Source organism: Henckelia pumila, chromosome 2 (genome assembly GCF_033568475.1).
Source record: "Henckelia pumila isolate YLH828 chromosome 2, ASM3356847v2, whole genome shotgun sequence".
NCBI lineage: Eukaryota > Viridiplantae > Streptophyta > Magnoliopsida > Lamiales > Gesneriaceae > Henckelia > Henckelia pumila.
Genome location: NC_133121.1, coordinates 149,867,040 through 149,880,083, shown reverse-complemented (window position 1 = coordinate 149,880,083; position 13,044 = coordinate 149,867,040).

Below are 13,044 nucleotides of genomic sequence, written 5' to 3'. Positions count from 1 at the left end.
AGGGGTTCCGAGGGCCACAATTTCACACCAATATCACATCTTTTCTCTCGGTTTTAGAGTATTCTAGGTGTTTTAGGGGTGATTCTAGCCTTCCTAGGCTTGGTCCGGAGGTTGGCGAGGCGCTCCAGGGTTACGGTGGAGTGGTGCCCAAGTTCTAGGGCAATCGTCATCAGTTGGCTGACGACGGACGCAGGTATAGCTCTGGCTCCTTATAGTAAATAGGGAGTATGCTATAGCGTAGTTAAGACTTTTAGAATAAAGTGGTAATGCATGAGTACTTTGCATTGTAGTGCGGACTGTAGGCTTGGACATAGTGCTGGTCTAGCTTGCCTAGTGTATGAGGTACAGAAGTATTATTCGAGATATCCAGATTGAGTATGCATGTATTATGTGTTTGCATGGATTATGTGATTGCATGTTTTATATGCCTTTATATATACAACATGTCATGACTGTATGTTGCATACAAGAGCATATTGAGCTTTTACATTAGAGGTATCCTGTAGTAGGGCGCTCACCCTACGAGTTTGTGGATGGTTGGATACGTAAGTCTTGTGTCAGGTCACCTTATGGTTGGACACATGTACTAGTATCAGGTCACCATTATCCACTGGGTATATGAGCCATCTCCTGATGCGACGGCGCAGCGTGCTATATACCCTGGGCCCGGTCTATGAGCTTGTTTCTTGACCTGAGAGTCTTGGTACCCAGTTCACTTGCATACATTCACACATAACACCGTATACTCATACTCTCGTACAAAGCTTATCATGCTTACGTCCCGTACTTTGTTGTATCTGGACACCCTATTCCATTTGGAAGGTCTGCGGCTGGACGATGTGGGTGGTTCCACGAGAGCTTAGGCGATGGAGGTCCAGCAGGGTTATTGTCTAAGCTTTTGTTTCAGTTGTATTTGGGTTAATACACTGGTTTTATTCGATATGGTTGTAAACAATATTTTTATTATTGTTTAAGTTTCCGCTGTTATTTTTGATATTTAATTTGATTAAGTTAAATACATGCTTAAGCTTCTGATTAGTAGGTGATCACGGTGCGGGTCACTACATTTATGGTATCAGAGCATGCATAGTAATCTTTGGATCTAGATTGTTGAAATTGGGATTAACTTTTAATCATCGTGTAAATGGCGGGTCATGGTGACGAGAGTAGTCACGGCAGCATAGGTGGATGCTGGGGTGATCAGGACGATCGAGAGCATCGTCGGGGCCGTCATCACCATCGCCATGATGATCACAGGCGTTTCTGCATGCATAGGTTTATGCAGATGGGTCCAAAGCCTTTAGTCGGAGGAGAGTCACCGTAGGATGCGGGAAACTGGCTACGACGTATGGAAGTTTGTTTCCGGGAGTTCCGATGCACTGAGGAGAATCGGATGGAGACTCTTGATTTCCTGGTCGAAGGACGAGCTCGGAAGTGGTGGGATTCTACTTCTGCGCCTTTTATTGCAGCCCGAGGAGTTGCTACCTGGGATGAGTTCTGCACGGCTTTTTATAAGCTTTATTTTCCTCCTGCTCTCCGACAGACGAAGATAAGTGAGTTGCTGGGTTTGCGGAAAGGATCAATGTCGATCGAGGAATACCAGTTGAAGTTCTTTAAGTTACTGCCTTATTGCCCCCAGATTTCTGATAGCACGGAGGCGAAGTATAATTTGTTCCTGCAAGGTCTTAATCCGGAGATTCATGACCGAGTTGCTGTGGGAGATGACATGACTTACGAGGGATTAGTGAGCCGATGTCACCAGGCAGAGGACAGCATCCGCCGTAACAGATCCTTCTACTCATCTAGACCCGCGAGTTCCTTGGGTCCCCGTGCTCAGTCATTCAAGAAGTCTAGTTCTACTTCTTCTTCCTCAGGATCTGGGGAGGTGATGCGTTTCGGCAGAAAGAATCAAGGTCCTTGCAAGCATTGTGGTGGGAATCATCCTGCCAATAGGTGCCGGAAGGTTTCAGGGGCGTGCTTTCGATGTGGAGAAATTGGCCACCTGAAGAAGGATTGTCCACAGGCCGGGGGAGCTGGTTCTGGCTCAGGTTCTGGTTCTCAGGCTTCAGTGCAGCAGAGGCCACGGGGACAGTCGACAGGGGGTTCTAATTTGAAACCTCGTGCTTCCAGTCAAGTATTCGCCTTGAGACATGATCAGGCGGTGGATGAGAATGAGAAAGTTATAGCGGGTACGTTCTTGTTATTTGATATACCTGCTTTTGCACTTATTGACACTGGTGCATCTCATTCTTTCATATCTGCACGTTTTGTTAAGAAATATAAGTTGCCATACATTTCATTAGACACAGTGGTTGTTGTTTCTACCCCGACGGGTCAGTCTGCGTCTGCTAACCGTCTAGTGATGGGTTGCCCTTTAGAGTTCGAAGGGAATATCTTGATGGTGAATCTCATGATATTAGCAATGGAGGATTTCGATTGCATTTTGGGAATTTATGTGTTAACTACATACCGAGCTTCAGTGGATTGTTACCAGAGATTGGTAAAATTTCATTCGGTTGGCAATGATAGCTGGTTCTTTTACGGTGAGGGAGCGCGACCTCAGATGCCATTGGTATCAGCTTTGAAAGCTTGTCGAGCTTTGGAATCTGGCGCGGAAGGCTACCTCATCTATGCAGTTGATACATTTGCTGGAAGTATTGGTATAGAAGCTATTCCTGTTGTGAACGAATTCCTAGATGTATTTCCAGAAGAAATTTCAGGATTTCCTCCAGTACGCGAAGTTGAGTTCGGTATAGATCTGATGCCAGGGACTTCGCCTATTTCTCGAGCACCGTATCGCCTGGCTCCGTCAGAGATGCATGAGTTGAAGCAGCAGCTTCAGGATCTGTTGGACAAGGGTTATATTTGTCCAAGTGTTTCTCCTTGGGGAGCACCTGTTCTATTCGTAAAGAAAAAGGATGGGTCTATGCGTTTGTGCATTGATTATCACCAGTTGAACAGGGTAACGGTCAAGAATAAGTATCCTTTGCCTCGTATAGATAATCTGTTTGATCTATTGCAGGGTACTTCGGTCTACTCGAAGATTGATTTGAGATCTGGATATCATCAGATGCGAGTTCGAGATTAAGATATAGCCAAGACAGCATTCAGGACTCGGTATGGGAATTATGAGTTCCTAGTAATGCCATTTGGGTTGACTAATGCACCGGCTGTATTTATGGATCTAATGAATCGTGTATTCAGAGAATTTCTGGACAATTTTGTCGTTGTATTTATTGATGATATCTTGGTGTATTCACATGATGTAAATGAACACGCTTACCATTTGAGGCTGGTATTGCAAACTCTGAGGGATAGACAGTTGTATGCCAAATTGAGTAAGTGTGAGTTCTGGCTGGATCGGGTGGTGTTTCTTGGCCACATTATATCCAGAGATGGAGTTTCTGTGGATCCGAGCAAGATTGAGGCTGTAATGAACTGGTCGCGTCCGACGACGATAGCTGAGATCCGTAGTTTTCTGGGTCTAGCAGGATATTATCGTCGCTTTATCGCGAATTTCTCGCAGCTCGCTCGACCTTTGACACAACTTACTCGGAAGGGCGTGAATTTTGAGTGGTCCTCAGAATGTGAGGAGAATTTCTGTGAACTTCGTAGACGGTTGACTTCTGCGCCTGTGTTGGCTTTGCCGTCTGGATCTGGAGGGTATGTAGTGTACACGGATGCTTATCTTCAGGGACTGGGATGTGTCCTGACTCAGAATGGGCATGTGATTGCATACGCCTCTAGATAGTTAAAAGTTCACGAAAATAACTACCCAGTGCATGATCTTGAGTTAGCAGCTATTGTATTTGCATTGAAGATCTGGCGTCATTATCTTTATGGAGAAAGATTTGAGATCTTCACAGACCACAAAAGTCTCAAGTATTTGTTTACTCAGGCAGAATTGAACATGAGACAGAGACGTTGGATGGATTTGCTTAAGGATTATGACTGTGAAATCAAGTATCATCCAGGAGCTACTAATCTCACTGCTGATGCCTTGAGCCGCAAGGTGCGACTGTCCGCACTACAGACTTGTTCTGTGGCAAGTGAAATTGAAGATTGTTGTTCTTCAGGGTATACCTTCAAGCATAAGAAAGGTATGCAGAGTATCCAGATGTTTGCGATCTTATCTGAGCCTTCTTTGTATTCTCGGATTCGAGATGCTCAGATGGCTGATCCGAAGACCCAGCGTTTGGCTCGTTTAGCCAGGGATGATAGTTCGTCTGGATTTCATTATCAGTTAGATGGTTTTCTTTGTTTATCTGGCCGTATTGTTGTTCCGAATGATGATACTCTGAGGGAGGATATTTTATCCCAAGCTCATCGTTCTAAATTGAGTATTCATTCGGGGAGCAACAAGATGTACAAGGATTTGTGTACCAGGTTCTGGTGGAAAGGAATGAAAAAGAGTGTGTATCTATATGTTTCTAGATGTTTGGTGTGTCAGCAGGTTAAGACAGAGCACCGACGACCTGGAGGGTTGCTTCACAGTTTACCTATTCCTGAGTGGAAATGGGAGTTGATCACGATGGACTTCGTGACCCATTTACCGGTGAGCTCGAGGAATTGTGATGCTATCTGGGTTGTGGTGGACCGACTCACCAAGTCAGCACATTTCACTCCTTATAACCGAGACTTTAGTTTTCATAGGATGGCGCACGATTGTACATCCAGGATATTGTTCGATTGCACGGAGTGCCTGTGAGCATCATCAGCGATCGAGATCCCAGGTTTACTTCCAGGTTCTGGGGGAGTCTTCAGCGCGATATGGGTACTACTCTTAGTTTGAGTACAGCATATCACCCAGAGACTGACGGGCAGTCAGAGCGCACGATTCGTACTCTTGAAGACATGTTGCGAGCATGTTCTATGGATTTTGGTCCAGCATGGCAAGATCAGTTGCCATTGATTGAGTTCGCGTACAACAACGGTTACCATCGCAGTATTGGGATGGCTCCGTTTAAGGCGTTGTACGGGTGATGATGTCGTACTCCACTGTTCTGGGAGGAAGTGGGGGAGCGACAGGTTGAGGGACCAGAGTTAGTCCAGCAGGCTGTTGATATTGTTGGACAGATCAAGAAGAGAATTAAGGTTGCGCAGGATCGACAAGCTAGTTATGCGAATGTCAAGCGCTGACCTTTACAGTTTGAGGTGGGTGAGAAAGTATTCCTGAAAGTCTCACCATTTCGCAGGATTTTTAGATTCGGTCACAAAGGTAAGCTATCTCCTAAGTTTATTGGTCCATTTGAAATTCTGGAAAGTGTTGGAGATCTGGCTTACAGGTTGGCGTTACCACCGTATTTGTCAAAAATCCATGACGTGTTCCATGTTTCACTGTTACGACGGTATGTGGCGGATGAGTCTCATATTTTACAGCCATCTGATGTACAGTTGGACTCGGATTTGACATACGTGGAGAGACCTTTGCGTATCATAGGTCATAAGGATAAGGTGTTACGCAACAAGACCATTCCTCTTGTTTTAGTTCAGTGGCAACGTCGAGGCACTGAGGAGGCCACTTGGGAACTTGAGAGTCGTATGCGTACAGATTATCCAGAGTTATTTTGAATTGTTGTATTTTCAGATTGTAACTTGTAAAATGAATCAGTTTGAATAAAAGATGTTTATTCAGTGTTTTACTGCATTCAGTACTTAAGATTGTTCGAGGACAAAATATCTTAAGTAGGGGGAGAATGTAGTAGCCCGGTTCCATTTTACAAGATTAAGTGATTTTAAACATGTTAGAAAATGAAATATAATTTTAAAAGTGTCAAAACATGTTTAAGGAGTCCTTATTTGGTAAAAATAAGTGGAAAATCAGATCCGAAACGTCCAAAAATGGTGGGGTAGGTCCCGGGGGTCTTGGGGGCCCTAAACCAGTTCGGAAACATGAGAAACAGTTCGGAGCTTCCGGGCAGATCGGAGCTTCCAATCCGAGATAGGAGCTTCCGATCTCAACCAGAAACAGGTGTCAAGGAGATTTAAACACGTGGCCAGATGCAGGAGATCGGAGCTTTCGATCCTGCGATCGGAGCTTCCGATCTCGGCCGTCCAAAATGTGGCAAACATGCACCGATCGGAGCTTCCGATCAGGTGATCGAAGCTTCCGATCGTGGCCTATAAATAGGGGTTCCGAGGGCCACAATTTCACACCAATATCACATCTTCTCTCTCAGTTTTAGAGTATTCTAGGTGTTTTAGGGGTGATTATAGCCTTCCTAGGCTTGGTCCGGAGGTTGGCGAGGCGCTCCAGGGTTACGGTGGAGTGGTGCCCAAGTTCTGGGGCAATCGTCATCAGTGGGCTGACAACGAACGCAGGTATAGCTCTGGCTCCTTATAGTAAATAGGGAGTATGCTATAGCGTAGTTAAGGCTTTTAGAATAAAGTGGTAATGCATGAGTACTTTGCATTGTAGTGCGGACTGTAGGCTTGGACATAGTGCTGGTCTAGCTTGCCTAGTGTATGAGGTACGGAAGTATTATTCGAGATATCCAGATTTAGTATGCATGTATTATGTGTTTGCATGGATTATGTGATTGCATGTTTTATATGCCTTTATATATACAGCATGTCATGACTGTATGTTGCATACATGAGCATATTGAGCTTTTACCTTAGAGGTATCCTGTAGTAGGGCGCTCACACTACGAGTTTGTGGATGGTTGGATACGTAAGTCTTGTGTCAGGTCACCTTATGGTTGGACACATGTACTAGTATCAGGTCACCATTATCCACTGGGTATATGAGCCACCTCCTGATGCGACGGCGCAGCGTGCTATATACCCTGGGCCCGGTCTATGAGGTTGTTTCTTGATCTGAGAGTCTTGGTACCCAGTTCACTTGCATACATGCACACATAACACCGTATACTCATATTCTCGTACTGAGCTTATCATGCTCACGTCCCGTACTTTGTTGTATCTGGACACCCTATTCCATGGGGCAGGTCTGCGGCTGGACGATGCGGGTGGTTCCAGGAGAGCTTAGGCGATGGAGGACCAGCAGGGTTATTGTCTAACCTTTTGTTTCAGTTGTATTTGGGTTAATACACTGGTTTTATTCGATATGGTTGTAAACAATATTTTTATTATTGTTTAAGTTTACGCTGTTATTTCTGATATTTTATTTGATTAAGTTAAATGCATACTTAAGCTTCTGATTAGTAGGTGATCACGGTGCGGGTCACTAGAGGAAGTCCTTTCAATTTTGGGAAGCTAGTATTCAAGACTGTGCTCCAGTTTGCTGATGGTGGTCTCAAGTCTACTAAGCTGCCATTCCCATCTTTGATTTATGGCATTTTGGAATCTCAGACGTTTATCCGCAATATTACAGAAGATCTCACTGATCAACCTGAGATTTTGAAGTTAGCAGCTGGTCTTCTGAAGGGAAATCGTGTACTGGATTTACCCTGGACTGCCACTCCTACTCCTGCTGCTGACATTGCTGGTTTTGCCTCTGATGATGCCAACACGGGTGACAACACTGAAGACACTGTGCCTACTCCTACCTCCCTGGAATTCACCACTGCCACTATTCAGCTGCTGATGACTCGTGCTGAAGAGAAAATTGTGCAAGCACAAGAAGATATTGCCTTCTACAGCATGGTCTTGGCTTATTGTCGGAGACAACTTGGCATTTCTGGCCAAACAGAGGGAGATAGTGCACAAGCTGAAGCTGGTCCATCTGGGAATAAGGATGATGAAAATGAAGCTTCTGATCAAGATGGATCCGAGAGTGATAAGATTTAGATTTTACTTGTAGTGACCCTTACCCGGATCACCTACTAAACAGAACTTAGGCATGCAATTAACTTAATAAAACAGATATCAGAATAAAACTGCGGAATCCAATAACATTATACAATCCCAAGTAAAGGAATCTGTAATTATCCAATATTATACAACCAAATCGAATAGCTGTATAAACCCAAACAACAGTAATAAAACCTAGACGAAGCTCCAGCTGGCCAACCACTGACTAGCCCCTCCTGGATCCACCCTCCTCGTCCAATCGCAAACCTGCCCCATGGAATAGGGTGTCCAGAAAATACAGAGTACGAGACGTGAGCATACAATGCTCAGTGCGAGAGTATGAGTATACATGCATGCAAAGTGAACTCCCTATAGACTCGAGGTCAAGGATCAGATAACAGAGACAGACCGGGCCCTGGTATGTAGCACGCTGTGCCGTCGCTTCAGGAGGTGGCTCCCATACCGAGATAACTGTGGATACGCCGGACCCAAATCGATGGAAGTCCATCCACTAACAGGATAGGGTACAACCCTACTATAGACATCTCGAAGGAGATACAGCAAGATGCAAATGAATGCAGTATAATATCATGGCATATAAATCATGCAGTCATATAATACATGCATACTCAGTCAGGATATCTCGAACAGTACTTTCGTACCTCAAATACCAGGTAGGCACTACCAGCTCTAAGTCCAAGCCTAAAGTCCGCCTACACAGCGAAATGATGCCACTATCATCAAAGTGCTCTAAAAGCCTTAACTAAGCTATTGCATACTCCTAAATATTTATAGGAAGCAAAAGCTATACCTTCGTTCGTCGTTAGCCCTTTGATGTCGATGCCTCCAGAACTTGGGCACAACTCCGCTACGACTATCGAACGCCTCTCCGACCTCCGGACCAAGCCTAAGAAGACTAGAACAGCTCGAATATGACTAGAAATAGAGAGAAAATCCGGAATTGGCAAGGAGAAATGAAGTCTCGGCCTTCTATTTATAGACAACGATCGGAGCCTCCGATCCTCGATCGGAACGTCCGAACCTGGATCGGAACGTCCGATCCTGCCATCGGAGCTTCCGAAGATCCTGATCTGCCACGTGTCAAAATATCACTTGTTGACTCCAGATAGGGGTGATCGGAGCCTCCGGTCCTGATCGGAGCTTCCGATCCAGCCACACGTCATGGATGACGTAATATCATCGGTGCCTCCGATCCTCATCGGAGCTTCCGATCGTCCCTTCGGAGCTTCCGATCCGTCCAATCCCCAATTTATTTAATTAGCATTAATCCTTTAATTACTCAATTAGGGTACGGGCTACTACATTCTCCCCCACTTAAGATATTTTGTCCTCGAAATCAGATCTTAAGTACCGAATGCAAATACAGAAATCAGAAACATTCTTTATTCAATCAAACGTTTACAGAGTTTGCAACTGAATACGACTTAAAGAATGAAATCAAAACAACTCAGGATGGTCTTTACGCATCCTGTCCTCAAGCTCCCAAGTGGCTTCCTCAGTGCCTCGGCGCTGCCACTGGACTAAAACCAAAGGAATGACTTTGTTCCGTAAAACCTTATCCTTATAATCCAGGATACGAAGAGGTTTCTCAACATAAGTCAAATCCTTGTCTACCTGAACCTCAGATCGCTGCAGAATATGAGATTCATCCGCCACATACCGTCGCAACAGAGATACGTGGAACACGTCGTGAATGTTGGATAGATGCGGTGGCAAAGCTAGTCGATAAGCCAAATCGCCAATACTCTCCAAGATATCAAACGGACCGATAAATCTGGGAGACAACTTGCCCTTAAGGCCAAATCTGAGAATTTTGCGGAAAGGTGACACTCTCAGAAACACTTTCTCCCCGACCTTGAATTGCAAAGGCCTACGCTTGATATTAGCATAGCTGGCCTGACGATCCTGTGCAGTCTTAATCCGTTTCTTGATCTGATCAACAATGTCTATCGCCTGCTGGATAAACTCCGGTCCTTCAGCCTGTCTCTCCCCCACTTCTTCCCAGAAGAGTGGAGTACGACAACGTCGCCCATACAACGCTTCAAAAGGTGCCATCCCAATACTAGTGTGATAGCTGTTGTTGTAAGCGAACTCGATCAACGGCAAATGATCCTGCCAGGCTGAACCAAAATCCATGACGCACGCTCTAAGCATATCTTCTAACGTACGGATAGTGCGCTCTGACTGACCATCAGTCTCCGGATGATAGGCTGTACTCAAACTGAGAGTAGTGCCCATCGCACGCTGAACACTCCCCCAGAATCTAGAAGTAAACCTGGGGTCCCGATCGCTGACAATGCTCACAGGCACTCCATGAAGTCGGACGATCTCCTGAATGTATATCCGTGTCATGCGATCCACAGAGTACTCTCGGCTATAGGCAATGAAATGCGCTGACTTGGTGAGTCGGTCCACCACAACCCAGATAGCATCACAGTTCCTCGGGGATACCGGCAAATGGGTCACAAAGTCCATAGTGATAAACTCCCATTTCCATTCAGGAATAGGCAGACTGTGAAGCAATCCTCCAGGTCGTCGGTGCTCTGCCTTGACCTGTTGACACACCAAACATCTCGAAACAAACTGATAAACACTGCGTTTCATTCCCTTCCACCAGAAACGAGTACGTAGATCCTTGTACATCTTGTTGCTCCCAGGATGAATACTCAACTTAGTGCGATGTGCCTGAGATAAAATCTCCTCTCGCAACTCTTCATCCTGTGGAATCACAAGCCTACCAGACAAACACAGAAAGCCATCTGACTGATAATGAAATCCAGACGAGCTACCCTCGTTAGCTAGACGAGCTAAACGCTGGGTCTTCAAATCAGACATCTGAGCATCTCGGATCCACGAGTACAAGGCTGGCTCAGATAATATCGCAAACATCTGGATACTCTGCATACCTTTCTTATGCTTGAAGGTATAACCTGAAGTACAACAGTCACTGATCGCACTAGACATCGTACAAGTCTGAAGTGCGGATAATCGCACCTTGCGACTCAAAGCATCAGCGGTGAGATTAGCAGCTCCCGGATGGTACTTAATCTCGCAATCATAGTCCTTAAGCAAATCCATCCAACGTCTCTGCCTCATGTTCAACTCCGCCTGAGTGAACAAATACTTGAGACTCTTATGGTCGGTGAAGATCTCAAATTTCTCGCCATACAGATAATGACGCCAGATCTTCAAAGCGAACACAATGGCTGCCAACTCCAAATCATGGACTGGGTAGTTGTCCTCGTGAAGCTTCAGCTGTCTAGAAGCGTATGCGATCACATGCCCATTCTGAGTCAGGACACAACCTAACCCCTGAAGAGAAGCATCCGTGTAAACTACATACCCTCCAGATCCTGACGGTAATGCTAACACCGGCGCAGAAGTCAACCGCCGCCGAAGCTCACGGAAATTCTCCTCACACTCGGAGGACCACTCAAAATCCACACCCTTGCGGGTAAGCTGTGTCAACGGTCGAGCTAACTGAGAGAAGTTCAGAATGAAGCGACGATAATACCCTGCTAGACCCAGAAAACTACGGATCTCAGCAACTGTCGTCGGACGCGACCAATTAAGTACCGCTTCAATCTTGCTTGGATCAACAGAAATCCCCTCCCTGGATATGATATGGCCAAGAAAAATCACTCTATCCATCCAGAACTCACACTTGCTCAGCTTGGCGTATAACTGCTCATCTCGAAGAGTCTGTAGTACCAACCGCAAGTGAGAAACATGCTCTTCCGTATTACGTGAATACACCAAGATGTCGTCAATGAAGACCATGACAAACTTGTCCAAATACTCCCTGAAGACACGGTTCATCAGATCCATGAATATAGCCGGCGCATTGGTCAAACCAAATGGCATCACTAGGAACTCGTAATGCCCATAGGGAGTACGGAATGCAGTCTTGGCTACGTCCTGATCACGGACTCTCAACTGATGATACCCAGATCTCAAGTCAATCTTGGAGTAAATTGATGTGCCCTGCAGCTGGTCAAACAAGTCATCAACACGAGGCAACAGATACTTGTTCTTCACAGTCACTCGATTCAGCTGCCGGTAGTCAATGCACAGCCGCATCGACCCATCCTTCTTCTTCATGAAGAGAACAGGAGCTCCCCAAGGAGATACACTAGGACGAGTGTACCCCTTGTCCAAAAGATCCTGTAGCTGATTCTTTAACTCACGCATCTCTGACGGAGCCAGACGATACGGTGCTCTAGAAATAGGCGAAGTACCCGGCATCAACTCTATGCCAAACTCGACTTCCCTAGCAGGAGGAAAACCCGGAATCTCATCAGGAAACACATCTGGAAATTCATCCACAACAGGAATGCTCTCTATCCCAATACTCTCAGCGGACAAATCAACTGCATAGATAAGGTAGCCTTCCCCGCCAGACTCCAGAGCTCGACAGGCTCTCAAAGCTGATACCAAAGGCATCGGGGGTCGCGCTCCCTCACCATAGAAAAACCAACTCTCACTCCCTTCCGGATGAAAGCGTACTAATCTCTGATAGCAGTCCACTGAAGCTCGATAGGTAGTCAGCACATCTATTCCCAGAATGCAATCAAAGTCGTCCATCGCCAGGACCATGAGATTCGCTAACAGAATGTTCCCTTCGAACTCTAAAGGGCAACCCATCACTAGACGCTTAGCCAAAGCATATTGGCCCGTCGGAGTAGAAACAGACATCACTACGTCTAGTGCAATGCATGGTAACTTATGCCTCTTAACAAAACGTGCAGAAATGAAGGAATGAAATGCACCAGTGTCAATAAGTACAAGAGCAGGTATACCATAAAGCATAAATGTACCTGCGATGACTTTCTCATTCTCCTCCACAGCCTGATCATGTCTCAGGGCAAACACCTGGCCAGAAGCTCGTGGCCTCAAATGAGAACTCCCAGCAGACTGTCCCTGCGACCTCTGCTGAACGGTGGCCTGAGAACCCGATCCTGTACCAGAACCAGAACCGCCTCCCCCAGACAGTGGACAATCCCTCCGGATATGACCAGTCTCTCCACAACGGAACAAGCTCCAGAAGCTCTGCGGCACTTGTCGGATGGATGGTTCTTCCCACAGTGATCACACTTGTCCTTCTTACCGAAACGGACAACACCTCCAGAACCAGAGGAAGAAGTAGACCCGGACTTCTTGAAAGTTTGGGCACGGGGACCCAAAGAACTAGCAGGTCTCGACTGAGAGAAAGACCTGTTCCACCGAATGCTGTCCTCTGCCTGATGACAACGGCTCACCAAACCCTCG